Below are 12,702 nucleotides of genomic sequence, written 5' to 3'. Positions count from 1 at the left end.
AGATGTGGTGCTGTGGAGCATGGTCGTCAAGTCATTTTTTTTTTTTTTTACTTTTGTTTAGAAACAAACGTCGTAGTATCACACACAGGCATTACATCTCAACCAGTTCAAACTTCACAAACTGAGGGGGGGGGGATTTATGGCACGGGGGGAGCTCGAATGTTCAGTTCCTATGGTAAGTTGGGCGGGCTTAGTGGGGGGTGGAGCTCCACTCCACCTCGTCTTTGCTATTCAGGTAACTGCAGAATTCTGTCCACACATTTTTGGGGCGGGACGGGATGGGCAGGGATCCGATATAATCCTCTTTGCACCTTTGTACCCATGTGAGGGCCTTCAAACACATCCCGAAGGTGGGGGGAGTGCGGCGCTTCCAGCATTGCAATATGCATTTCTTAGCTACAGTGGCACTTACATTTAAAAACTTTGACATTTTCCTTTCATTTTCCCCAGCCCAGATTCCGAACAACAAGGCTAGTGGGTCCAGGCCCATTTGGGACCCAGTTATCTCTGAAAGTGCCTTTGTCACTTCCGTCCAGAACGCCTCCAGCGCAACACAGGACCAAAACATATGTACATGGTCTGCCACTTCAAATTTACATTTCGGGCACGTGTGGGTCAGAGTATGTGTGAATTTCGCTACTCTGTGCGGTGTGTAATAGAGCCTTTTAACGAGTTTGCATTGTATGCAGCGGAATCTGGCACTCAGGGAGACTTTACGCGTATGTGCACACATCTTGCTCCACGTCTCATTGGTGATTTCCATTTCAAGCTCCCCGGCCCATGCCTCCCGTGGTTTTTCCAATACGTCCTCTAGTTTGGCTAGCTGCATTTTGTATAGGGAGGATATTATGCCCCTGCTCCCAGTGGAGTTTGCTATGTATTGGAGTTCTGGGGGTTCGTGTGGGTGCAAAGGCCACATTGCCTGTACCGCCGCCCGTAGCCTAAAGTACTGTAGCAGTTCAAGCGCTGAGTTGGAGTGTGCGGGTCGCCATGTCTGGGGGTGATAAATGTGCCATCCGGGTATAGATCAGTTAGGGCACGATAGCCCAGGTCTTCCCAGTGTCATGAGAGATGCTGGTCGTGTGTGGGGGCCAGTCCAGGGAATTGCCATATAGAAAGCCATTTATAGTATGGGCTGTGGCCTTGTCTAGGGTGCAAAATATTCTTCCATGCTCTGATCGTGGCGGCCACGGGGTCTGAAGGGGCGTCTGTCTGGAATGTACGGTGTAATAGTAGGGTCATGATGTTAGTCTCTTCACCTGCCAGTTTCTCTAATTTGGCGTGGGGTGGCGGGTTTACGTGTGTGTACCAGTGAGTGGCGTGTTGGGCCTGTGCTGCGTTCCAGTATAAAGTTAAGTCTGGGGCTGTGAAACCCCCTTTCTCATATGGTAAGGTCATATGCTGCCACTTCTTGCGGACCGCACCGGAATGCCAGAGGAATTGAGCACACGCCGAATGGAGCCTCTTAAAATATTGCTTCCCGGGCCATACTGGTACATTAGCAAAGATGTAGAGGAGCTTGGGGACCATGACCATTTTTATTAGGGATAGTCTGCCCGCCAGGGACAATGGGAGATTGCACCACTTGAGCATTTTGAATTCAACAAGCTGTGCTGTTGTCTTGTAGTTGTCCGCCCGTAGGGATGCTTCGGTCAGTGACACTTGTACCCCGAGGTACCTGACGCCACTCGGAGACCAGCGCAGATGAAATTCGCATGTCGGCTGTAGGGTTGCTCTGGTGAGAGGGAACATTTCTGATTTTGATTAGTTTATGGTGAAACCTGAGTATGTGCCTATTTTTGTTATTTCTCGGATGATCGGATCTAGGTGTGTGGAGGGGTTCCTGACGTTATAAGAGTACGTCATCAGCGTACAGTGAGATGATTTCTGGCGTGTCTTGCAGGCGAATGCCTTTGTTGGTGTGCCAATCCCTGACATGGTCTGCCATGGGCTCAATGGCGAGCGCAAATAGGATGGGGGAGAATGGGCACCCCTGACGGGTGCCCCTGTGTAGCTGAAAGGGGGAGGAAGTGACAGAGTTGACTAGTACCCTGGCCAGTGGCCCTGTATACAGTAGTTTTATATAGGAGAGCATGTTTGGTCCTATTCCCATCTTCTCCAAGACGGCCCATAGGTATTGCCATGAGACCATGTCGAATGCCTTTTGGGCATCCAGTGTGACCGCCACTGCGTCCGCCTTCGGGTCGATTCTGGACATTACGTGAAATAGGCAGTGGATGTTAAGTGCTGTTGAGCGACCAGGAACAAATCCGCTTTGGTCAGCGTGGACCAGATGGGGCATGAATGGGAGGAACCTGTTAGTGATTATTTTAGCAAAGATTTTCATGTCCGTATTAATGAGCGACAGGGGCCTATAGGACCCGCATTCGTCTGGGGGTTTCCCCAGTTTGGGGGGGACTGTTATTAGGGCTTCTCTTAAGGAGGGAGGGAGGGAGTTTAATCGTAGCGATTCGGTCCAGACCCCGTACAATATGGGTGCTAGGATAGCAACATGCTCCTGATAGAACTCAGATGTGAGCCCATCGGGGCCTGGGGTCTTATTCTTAGGGAGGTCTGAGATCACCTGGACGATCTCATCTAAGGTGAACGGGGCCTTAAGTTGTTCTCTGGTGTCTTGGGACATGAGAGTCATAGGGATGCTTTCTAGTAGGTCGTCCAGATCGTGGGTTGTGTGTTCAGGCTGCGGGCCATATAGGTTGGCATAAAAGCTAGCGAAGCTGTCAATGATGGCCTGGTCCGACCAGTGTCTTAAGCCTTGTTCGTCAATGATGCTATCTATACGAGTCCTGCCGCCCTCCGCATGAACCACTTTAGCGAGTTTTCTTCCCGGCCTGTCCCCCTCTCCATATCTTCAGGCCGCCATGGGGCGGGCAAAGTATCACACCTCGCTTAGGGCGTGGGACTCAAACAGTTCTAGTTCTGTTCTGATCTTCGCTAGGGTTGGCGGGGCTGGTGCGGAAACGTACTCTTGTTCAAGGGCTTTGAGTCTGGTCTCAGAGGTGTTTAAGGCCTGCCTTATGGCTTTGAGGACCCCGGCCTCCTTCGATATACACATCCCTCGAATGTAGACTTTGAAAGCCTCCCAGCGGGTCCCATCGGGGGTGTCGGACGTTTTATTGTTGTCAAAGAAGATATTTATGTCCGCCAGGATCTCAGCCTTAAAGACGATGTCAGATAGAGCGCCAGGTTTAAAGCGCCAGGCGGGTCGAGCTGCTAGTGTGTTACCTAGTTGGATCTGTAGGATCACAGGGGAGTGGTCAGAGAGAGTGCGTGCGAGGATCCTGACATCCGACACCCTGCCCATTCGGTACCCAGACAAGAGGAACATATCTATCCTTGAGGAGCTATCGTGAGTAAAAAGTATAATCTCTTTCTTGGGGATGGAGTGTTCTCCACACATCGTGTAAGTTTAGGGAGCTCATATGTGTATGGAGTCGTTTGGCAGCTCGGGTTGTGACCCTGCAGGTAGTAGTCGTTCTATCTAGGACATTATCAAGTATGAGATTCATGTCCCCTCCCCATATAATGGGGACTTCCACATATCGCATGAGGATAGCGGTTATTGTGTCTATAAATTCGGGGGAGTCAGTGTTGGGCGCGTATGAGTTCACCAGTAAGCATTCTTTGTCAGTTAGAGTGCAGTGAAGAATCACATATCTACCTTCTGTGTCAATATGGGATGTGTGGAGTGTGAATTTTATCGATTTGTGGATGAGAGTAAGGACTCCCCTGGCCTGAGTGGAGTATTGAGTATAGTACCTGTTGGGGCCCCAGGTTTGTGCCAGATTCGATGAGAGAAGTTTCAGAGCGTGTGTTTCCTGCAATAGGAGTACTTTGATGCCGTGCCTCTGTGCGTATGCCGTGATCCTACGGGACTTTGTGAAATTCGTCAATCCCCGAACATTCCATGTCAGCATTTTAATAGCCATGGAAACAATTTATGGGACATCCCTGGTGTAGGATCTTTCTCTGACTGACGCCTTGTGTGCTGTAATTGCGTGGAAATGCCTCCCTGTAGACCAAGTCCAAAGCGCTCTGCCATTTTTATCGCAACATTCCCCAACTTCACCACCCCCCACCCTCACCGCCCGGTATAAACTAGCAGTGTGTTGATGCCCACCCCCGGAGCAAGCAACTGCGCGCCATCCCCAACTCGGCGACGCCTTAACAATAGCCCAACTGGGGCTTGAACACAAACACTCCGTCTTGGAGAACATTGCAGCTGCAGTGGGGGCTACTGTTGCCGTCTGACCCACATTTGTTACCATTTTTACGATGAAACATCATTAATTTTAAGTCGGCTGATGAAACTATGGTTACGAGGAAAGGACACACATGTTCTAGGATGGCAAGATCCAAGCCACCACTGCCCTGAAGTGATGTATGACAGTGAGGCCTGGTTTCCAAGGACCGGGCTCAGTGTGTGGTGATACAGTCTGGTGGATTAAAGATGTATCCCCCCAAAGGAATTGTGCTCTTGATATGTAGATGTTCGGGCAGCGTTGGGCCCAAAAGGGCAATGAGGGGGGACCATTAGCATGCTAGTGGGCCGTTCACAGGTTGGCCACGGCCCTCGGGATACAGCGTAGGGGTCCAGGGCCATGGTGTTAGTCCTTGTCCATGGAGTCCACTGGGGGGTCCACCAACGGGATTTGTGCCTCAATGAACTTGATCGCCTCGTCTGGGACTGTAAAAAAATATAATTCGTTGCGGTGGGTGATTTTTAGGCGAGCAGGGAAAAGCATTGCATACTCGACTTTTCTGTCTCTTAGCATTTTTTTAACCCCACCAAATTGGCGTCTTTCCATCTGGACACCCACCGAAAAGTCTGGAAAGATCCTGATGATTTGTGAGTCCAGCCTTAGTTCTCCCCTCTCTCTGGCCAGACGGAGTATGGGGTCTCTGTCCTTGTAACTTAGCAGTTTCGCAATTATTGGCCTGGGGAAGTCTCCTGGTTTGGGCCGGGGTGCCAGTGAGCGATGCGCTCTTTCAACAGTAACGAATGGTGAGAGCGCGGGCTTGTCGAGGAGATCTTTAAGGAGTTGTTCGACCGCTTGTTCCATGCGACCTTGTAGCGCGGCTTCGGGAACCCCCATTATACGAATGTTATTTCTCCGCAATCTTGATTCAAGGTCGTCACACTTAGCTTTGACCTGCTTCATATCCCGAACGAACTCAGACACAGTGTTTTGCAAGGTGTGAACATTGTCCTCATTGGTTCCGATCCTTTGCTCCGTCTCGGTGATCCTGGCCCCGTGCTGATCGAGTTTAGCTCTTAAGGAGGCTACATTAGCGTTGATGTCTTTGGCCATGGATTCCATCATCGCGGTTAAGTCTGGTTGTGGGGGGCCTGTTCCGCCCTCGAGCTTGGCAGTAGCAGTATTGCCCGTAGGGGCGAGGGTGGCCAGTTCGTAGCCAGGTAGTACCGTCAGAGAGGCAGTGAGCCAAGTGTAGACAGGAGGGGCAGTATGGTATTGGGCTCCGGAGGTTCCTCGTGGCGGCCGCAGGCTCTATGGGTGGAGAAAGCTGAGGGGAGACGGGCGCGCCCTGTACGACTAGGGTCGTATCAGAGTGTGGATGGGCTCGCTGAGTGTTGAGCAGTCAGCAGGTAGAGGAGGCGGTATTGATCACAGCTATGCGCGATGATGGAGTAGGGTATTTCCTCCCTCAATGGTACCCCATGAGTCCGAAACCCACAACGGGAGTCCACTACACATGGATATGTGGGGCCCACTGAGGCGAGGGGCCAGTGCAGTACGTATCAGGGGGCCACGCGGGCCGTTGCCCCTAGGGTGGTCAGGGGAGTTGTGCTCCCAGGTTTCCAGCGGCTAGTCAGTGGAGGCCACAAGCCGATCAGACAGCGAGAGCCGAGGGAGAGCGAGGGGGGTCACACGCAGTTCCTCACGGCTGATGGTATCAAGGTTCATTGGGAGGGGTGTGATTGGCGGGGTGGGCTGGGGGTCCCCCAGGATACAGGGTTGTGGTAGGTCCTATATCACCCACCTCATAGCCTTAGGGGTGGCTCAACCCGTGTGACCGCCCACGGAGTGTTGTCAGCACTCCAAGGAAGCTCAGATGAGGGGGTCGATGAGGCGCGGGGGGAGCAGCCGGCCGCCGGCAGTGCCGCGACTCTCCCACAATAGGGCGCGTTGCTATCTTCGTGTTCCTAGGCCATCAGCCGGGGTCTGGCCCTCAGATCGCCAGAGGGCCTCGGGATCGTGCCTGAAGAGAGCCGCGGTGGGCACCGCACACGCCCCGCGGCCACAGATGTCGAGAAGCAGGTGGGCTCAGGTCCACAGGGACGTCTCGGGGGCGCGCAGCGAGACACCTCGTCCCCCACACCTCCAGGGCAGAGGAGCCGCTCTTGTACACCAGTGCGGGAGGGCTCCAGCCCAACCCGTGGCAGCAGTAGAGGGTAGGCCGCCACTTCGCCCGCTCCGAGCCGCCGCCGGCACAGTAGAGTCGCGCGGCCCGGTGTATGTCCACGAGCGGGGGCGACGGGGAGTCCGAGTTCTCGCCCCAATGGCCGCCAGCAGTGAGCCGGCCCCCCCGGCGAGGGAGCGCCTTAGGGTGCCTCTGTTTAGCAGCGCATGGGGAGCAGCCAAGTCGGCAGCAGAAAGCTTAGTATGGAGGCCGCAAGCCGTCACGGGGCCGGCGTCCGCTGGAGGGGTCTGCAGCAGGGGTTCCCGACTCCGATTCTCCTCCAAATTTCAGGCACACACAGAGACAAGTGTATGCTGGCGAGTCTCGGCTGAATTGTTGCGGGATGTTGAGGATTAGCGCCGATATTCGTCGGATCTAGGCGGGCAGGTCTGGAGCTCAAGAGCTAAGCAGCCATTTTCTAGGCTGCTCAACAGCGCCCCCCTCAAGTCATTTTTAACCATAACTACCCCTCCCACCCGCCCTCGCACATCCCTCCCCCAACCAGAGGGATGAAACCCAAACCAATCAACAACAAAAACAGAGTGCTAGGCATCTGCTCCTGGGGGGCTGTGCGTAGTCTGGCGATGGCGCACCAGACCGGGGAGAGCAGGATAATAAACAATGCAGCAGTAGTAAGTAGAATACATAGTATTGGCGCAGGGGAGTAGCAGGGCCCCGACATGATAGGATGAAAGCGGCCAGGGCCAGGAGTGTCAACAGTGGGCCCCAGTGCGCCACCACGAGGGCGACTAGTGAGCCCAGATATGGTTCAGGTGGATGCATGACCCAGGCCACCAGGCCCAGAGGCTTGAAAACTGGCTGTGGGATAGTCTTCAAGCTGGGATCTCGTCCGGGTGTCAGAGCTGCTCCGAAACACAGTAAGGCCGTGCGACAGCCAATGTCAGCTTCGCCAAGGATCGCCGGGGCAACAAGAGCAGAACTGGTGGCTGAAAATGTTCATAGGTGTATGGGTGCCATAATAAGCCTGGTCAGCCATGGCAGCATAACTGATATAGGAACGAGCAGGGGTCATCTTAGGTCTTAACCCATGCAGTGGCAAGGAGAGGGTCATCCGGGAAAGTGTTCATCGATGAATTTCGACGCCTCTTCTGGGATAGTGAAAAAAAAGGTTGATTTGAGTGTTCGATCCTTAACAGGGAAGAGCATGGAGTACTTGACTCCCAAGTCGCGAAGTCTCTTTTCCACAGCGAGAAAGGTCTTGCGCTCCTGCTGCACAGCGATACAAAAATCAGGGTAGAGATTAATTCTTGCCGGCCCAAGGTGTAGTTCCCCCTTGGCCCTAGCCGCACGAAGCAAGACATCACGGTCACGGAAATTTAGGATCCTGGCGATGATGGGTCGGGGAGGCGCACCCGGCCTCGGCTTAGCAGTGAGGGAGCGATGTGCCCTCTCAACTGCAAAGTGTGAGGAGAGCTTTGGAGTGTCTATCATTGTTAAAAGGATACGTTCCCCATAGTCCTCCATGGGCTCTTTGATGTCCTCCTCGGGGATACCAACAATGCGCAGGTTATTCCGCCTGGAGCGGGATTCGAGGTCGTCGTTCTTCTTTTCCACCGCTGAGACTTGACTGGTGAGTGTGGAAACCGCGGCCCGCAGAGAACCCAGGTCGTCTTCAGCCGTGCCGACTCTGGTTTCATTCTCTGCGACCCGGCTGTCTGTTCTTTCCATATGGGCTTTTATAGAAGAGATTGTACCGTTCATATCGTCTAATTTAGAGTGCAGTGTGGTGAATCCTTCTCGCATGTATTTTAGCATCCTCTGCAAGTCATCGGAAGGCGAGGGTGTAGAGGCGGTGGGCGCCTCTTCTGAGGGATCAGGCGGTGACTTGGACGGTGTCTTGGCGAACATATTGAGCGAGCTTTGCTTCTTCCCGGTGCCAGCACCCTTTGTCATGGTGACGGTGGAAGTAGGGCTACAGGGACACCAATGGGTGCCAACAAGAGAGCGTGGCAGGTTTCTGTGTTGATGGTTGTTTAGATGGGGGGCGTCAGCAGGATGGTGGTGAGATTCAGCCGGCGCCGACCCCCGCGCGGTGAACTCCAGCAAGCCAGAGGAACCGATGCGACACACTGGTCCCCCAAGGTGTGGGCGTGGTTATAGCGGTATGAGCCCAAAGTCATGAGGAAGATGTAACTAGGAGGATGATGCAGATGGAGATTCCACCAGTGATGGCAGTGGGGGCTCCGGGGCCCCTGACTAGTATAGCAGTAAGTGTAGGTAGTACGAGCACAGCAGCGCGCCCTGAGCTGGGGTTCAATTCAATGGGTTGGGATTGCGCAGCTATCCAGGCGTGGGTTTGCTCTCCACGTGCGTGTGGCCTTAGGGGACAAGGGGGTCCCGTGTCCCAAGCTGTTTTATCAGGGTATGGCAATCAGCAGGAGAACGACTGTCAGTTCAGGCTCCGTGATCGTAGAGGTTGAGGTCAGTGGCACTGAGAGTGTGTTGACCCCGTGAGCAGGTGGTCCGGTAATCAGGTATCCCCAGATGTGGCGTAGAATGCAGGCTCAGCCAGCCTGCAACGAGTATAGGGGATCAAGGACAACGGACTGGAGTCCCCTGGGATAGTGGTGTTTCTCCCACAGTCACGTTGTCGCGTGGGCCACCACAGGTCACAAGGGGGACAAAGGAAAGGCCGAGGGCAGCCTCCGAAGTGTAGGGCCGCGGCGCTAGCCCACGCCGGCAGAGCTAGGCCTCTGTCGGCCGAAATTGTACAGGGCAGAGTTAGGCCCCACGGGCCACAGGAGCCTGCACCTCAGAGCCCACCCGCGCCCCCCTACCTTGTTGCAGATACAGCCTGTGTGAGATCAGGAGGGGGGCAGCAGTGGAGGGCGAGCCGGCCCCGAGAAGACGCGGGGGCTCACAACCCCATCTAGGCCCTCTTCTGTATCAATCAGCGGGAGACTCCGACGCCTCCAGACATCCCAGAAGTCGATCAATGGAGGCAGCGGGGGATATAGGTGAGCTCCGTGGGCCAGTTGGGGCCGTGTAGTTCATGGAGCCGGAGAGGCGGGAGCGATCATCGCGGTCGCGGAGGCCCGGCTCACCGAGGAGGGCTCGGACGCCCCTCCCCCCGGCGGCCTGCAGGGCCGCGCTCCCAGATAGAGAGGAGAGCCGCAGTCGCTGGAGCCGCGGGTCGGGGCAGCCAGGCGCAGGCGGTCCCGGTCAAAGGCGAGTGTCGCAGCTAAGTCCCACAGGGGCACAGGGGCACAGGAGTCGGCCGGCTTGTGTCGGAGGGATTCCCCTGTCCGCTCCGTCGGCGCAAGCTGGATTGGGTGCACTTGAAGGGTCTTTTTTTAAGATTTTATGCTCTCCCGGTCCGGAGCAGTGAAGTCAGGCGGCCATCTTGCTTCAGCGCAACAGCGCCCCCCCCCCAAGAACTTTTTATATTAAGACGTTTCTCCCAATGCCCTGAATAAGCAGTAATGTTATATTATGTCAGCATTTTATGTGAGTTATGGACAAACCCAAAGAGAGTAATCACATGTTCCGAGAACCTGGGGAACTGGACTGGCAGGAAAAATGCATTTCTGGGTGAAGTATAAATGAGACAGACATAAAACTTGGTGAAAACATGTGAAATAGTGGTGGGCATATGTGGAGCCTATGGCAGAATTTTAAATATTATGTTTCTCCTAAAAATGGCCATATTGTGCCCAAAAGCGATGCTACCTCGCACAGAGTTGGCGATTGGACTGTCCGATTCCCTGTGAAATATGGAATCTCCAAATCTGTTTCTTATGATGATGGCTAGTATAGATTTGAGGTTTTGATCCATAACTCATTTTTGTCAAGAAATAGGCTTGGTGAGACAAAGGAAGTCATAAATACACACACATAAAATGATGTAATTTTCCCTGAACCAATCAGCCCGGGGGGAGGGAACACCAGTAGCCTGGCCTATCCCAGCAGAGCGTCAACTCCAGAGTTCTTCCCCCAGATTGTAAAAGGGATATTCAAGAGATTCAAAAACTCAAAAACCAGATAAAGAGGCAGCTGATTCATCCAGGCTGGACCATCTACATCCGGGCAGAACTACCCCTCCAGATCCACCCATACCCCATAATCCAGTGAGAAAGGAGTAAAGGCAGCTGATCCCATCTAGGAGAGCCTATTGACCAGACCTTGCCCAGCTGATCCCATCCAGGACAGCCCAGCTGTCCCAGTGACCAGATCTCTTGACCCCGCTGTCCTAGTGAGAAGATCCTTGGCCCCGCTGTCCAGAGACCTTGCTGGCTGTCCAAATTACCAAACTCCAGCTTACCTTGTAAGTGTCACATCACCCAGTACCCATAAACTGCATATACCACTCTTTTACCCATGCATCCTATTCAAATCCTGCTAAAATCCCATACAAAATCCCAAATTGCCAGTATCATCTGTTCACCTTTCCTTAGAAGAATCTGTGTTAGTACATATCTGTTAGAGTATTCCTTTTATAATTATTTCAGTTATCTGTGTAAGTCCTTAGTACCATTTTGAAATAAATTAATTAATTCCCCTATAAGGAGGTACGCAGTGCGAGCTGGTTAAAATTTGAAATTAATCCGCTTGCGCGCAGTGTCTTTCCTTAATAATATAGATATTGCAATATAGCCTCAGTAGAACCTGTCATTGTGCAACAAAAAAACTAATTTGCCCATGTGTTGTGCCTTTCTCTAAATTCCGATTTGCCCTTCTCCCATTACAAAAACCCAAACATAATCCCATTAAGAATATTCCCTTTCCCTCAGAATCCTGTCTGTTATGTGCTTTTGTTTCTCATCCTAAAACCGATTTCAGATTTTGACAGCTAAACCCCTTTTCTTAGCTGCTTGTCATCTTAAAGCCTGTATAAAATAAGAGTTGCAATTCTGCCGTTTTTGTTTTCTTCTGCATTGTTTTCCTCCCAAAATCGATTTTCTTACCTGTGTCACATTGCTTTGGTGCCCGGTTCAGTAGTCTGTAAACTTCCTTATCATTTAAGTGCAGCCACACAAATTTCGGTCATAGCTATCCTACTGCAATTGTAAACTGAGATGCAAGTACAAGTAAACTCCGAGTATGCCATTTTGCTCCTTTTGAAGGTTTTCATTTTCATTTCTAGCTTCCCATTTTGGGGTGGTGGGATAAATTTAAAATCTGATTTTTCCCTCGACTTTCTGACTCCTTGCCACTGCATCCCATCCACTAAGAATTTAGTCAGCAGATGTTTGAGGGAAGTGTTGCACGGGGAGTGCTTAACCTGTGTGCTATCTGTATTTTGAAGAAAAGTAATTTTGTTTCTATTAAAGGTTATGTATCTTATGTTAGGAGTGTGAAGTAACTGTATTGGGGGATTTTTGCATGTATACTGCCACACACTGGTGGCTGCTGCCCTAATTTTGATTTGCTTGATTTTCTTTGAATTCTAAAAATGTATAAATATTTCATTGTTACACACCAGCCTGGTTCATAGTCCATTGCGACACACGGTATTTGTTAAGGTGGATGTGAGACGGGTTGGGTGCCTACTCCAGCCAAGAACCCAGGGTTCAAATAAAAATAAAGCATTTTTATTGTGCGCCGCATTCATTGTCAGTGGAAAGAGTGCCTGGCTGGAGTGTGCTGTGTTCTAAAACCATTACAATGTCACATTCTGGTTTCCTGTTCCTTTCTGCCACCTACTCAGCTATGTGACATATGGTAGATCCCTGGATAAATATATTTGTTATATTGCTGATACTATCTGTGATGTTCACTTGGATTTTTAATTTCTAGCAAGGACGTGGTTGACGAGTGACTGGTCAGCCATTTTACCTAGCCCAGCACCTGACCGTTTTCCTATAATTTCTCAGCATAAAGCATGAACATATGGAGGTGGTTTGACCAATATTTACAGTAAACAGCACAATACTATCTAAGTCTGTGAGGACGGACACATTTTGTAGGTTCATTTTGGCCAGAAATAGTAATACAGCGGCCAAGCTACTCCTTTCTTTCTGCCCTCTTGGAGGCTAGTGGGCATACCTCTTTCAAATCTTTTTTGCAGCTGCACTCAACCTGGGAATGAGGCATGTCTTGCCTGCTCATTCTTGAGGATTTAACTGTTGGTTGGATGACCCTAAAAAGACTGACTTCATTGAATCCCTAAATGAAACACTGCATGGGTCTACAAACGTTGGTTTCCTAGATGTTTTGGACTACAATTCTGATCAGCCGTGTTCTGCTTAGTAAATCGTGAGGGATCACGAAACATCTGGCAAGCTGCAGTTTGCAGAC

General features: G+C 51.7%; 1 long non-coding RNA gene across 1 annotated transcript in view; it reads right to left on the bottom strand.

Annotated features, from left to right (window-relative positions):
• LOC138579593 (uncharacterized) overlaps window positions 1–12,702 on the bottom strand; it is a 348,076-nt gene that overhangs the window by 179,754 nt on the left and 155,620 nt on the right. The gene's annotated exons all lie outside the window — the stretch shown is intronic.

Source organism: Ambystoma mexicanum, chromosome 3p (assembly GCF_040938575.1).
Source record: "Ambystoma mexicanum isolate Mex_15411 chromosome 3p, UKY_AmexF1_1, whole genome shotgun sequence".
NCBI classification, from domain to species: domain Eukaryota; kingdom Metazoa; phylum Chordata; class Amphibia; order Caudata; family Ambystomatidae; genus Ambystoma; species Ambystoma mexicanum.
The sequence above is the reverse complement of the archived record's forward strand: the minus strand, read 5'-3'. Positions and strand labels throughout refer to the sequence as shown.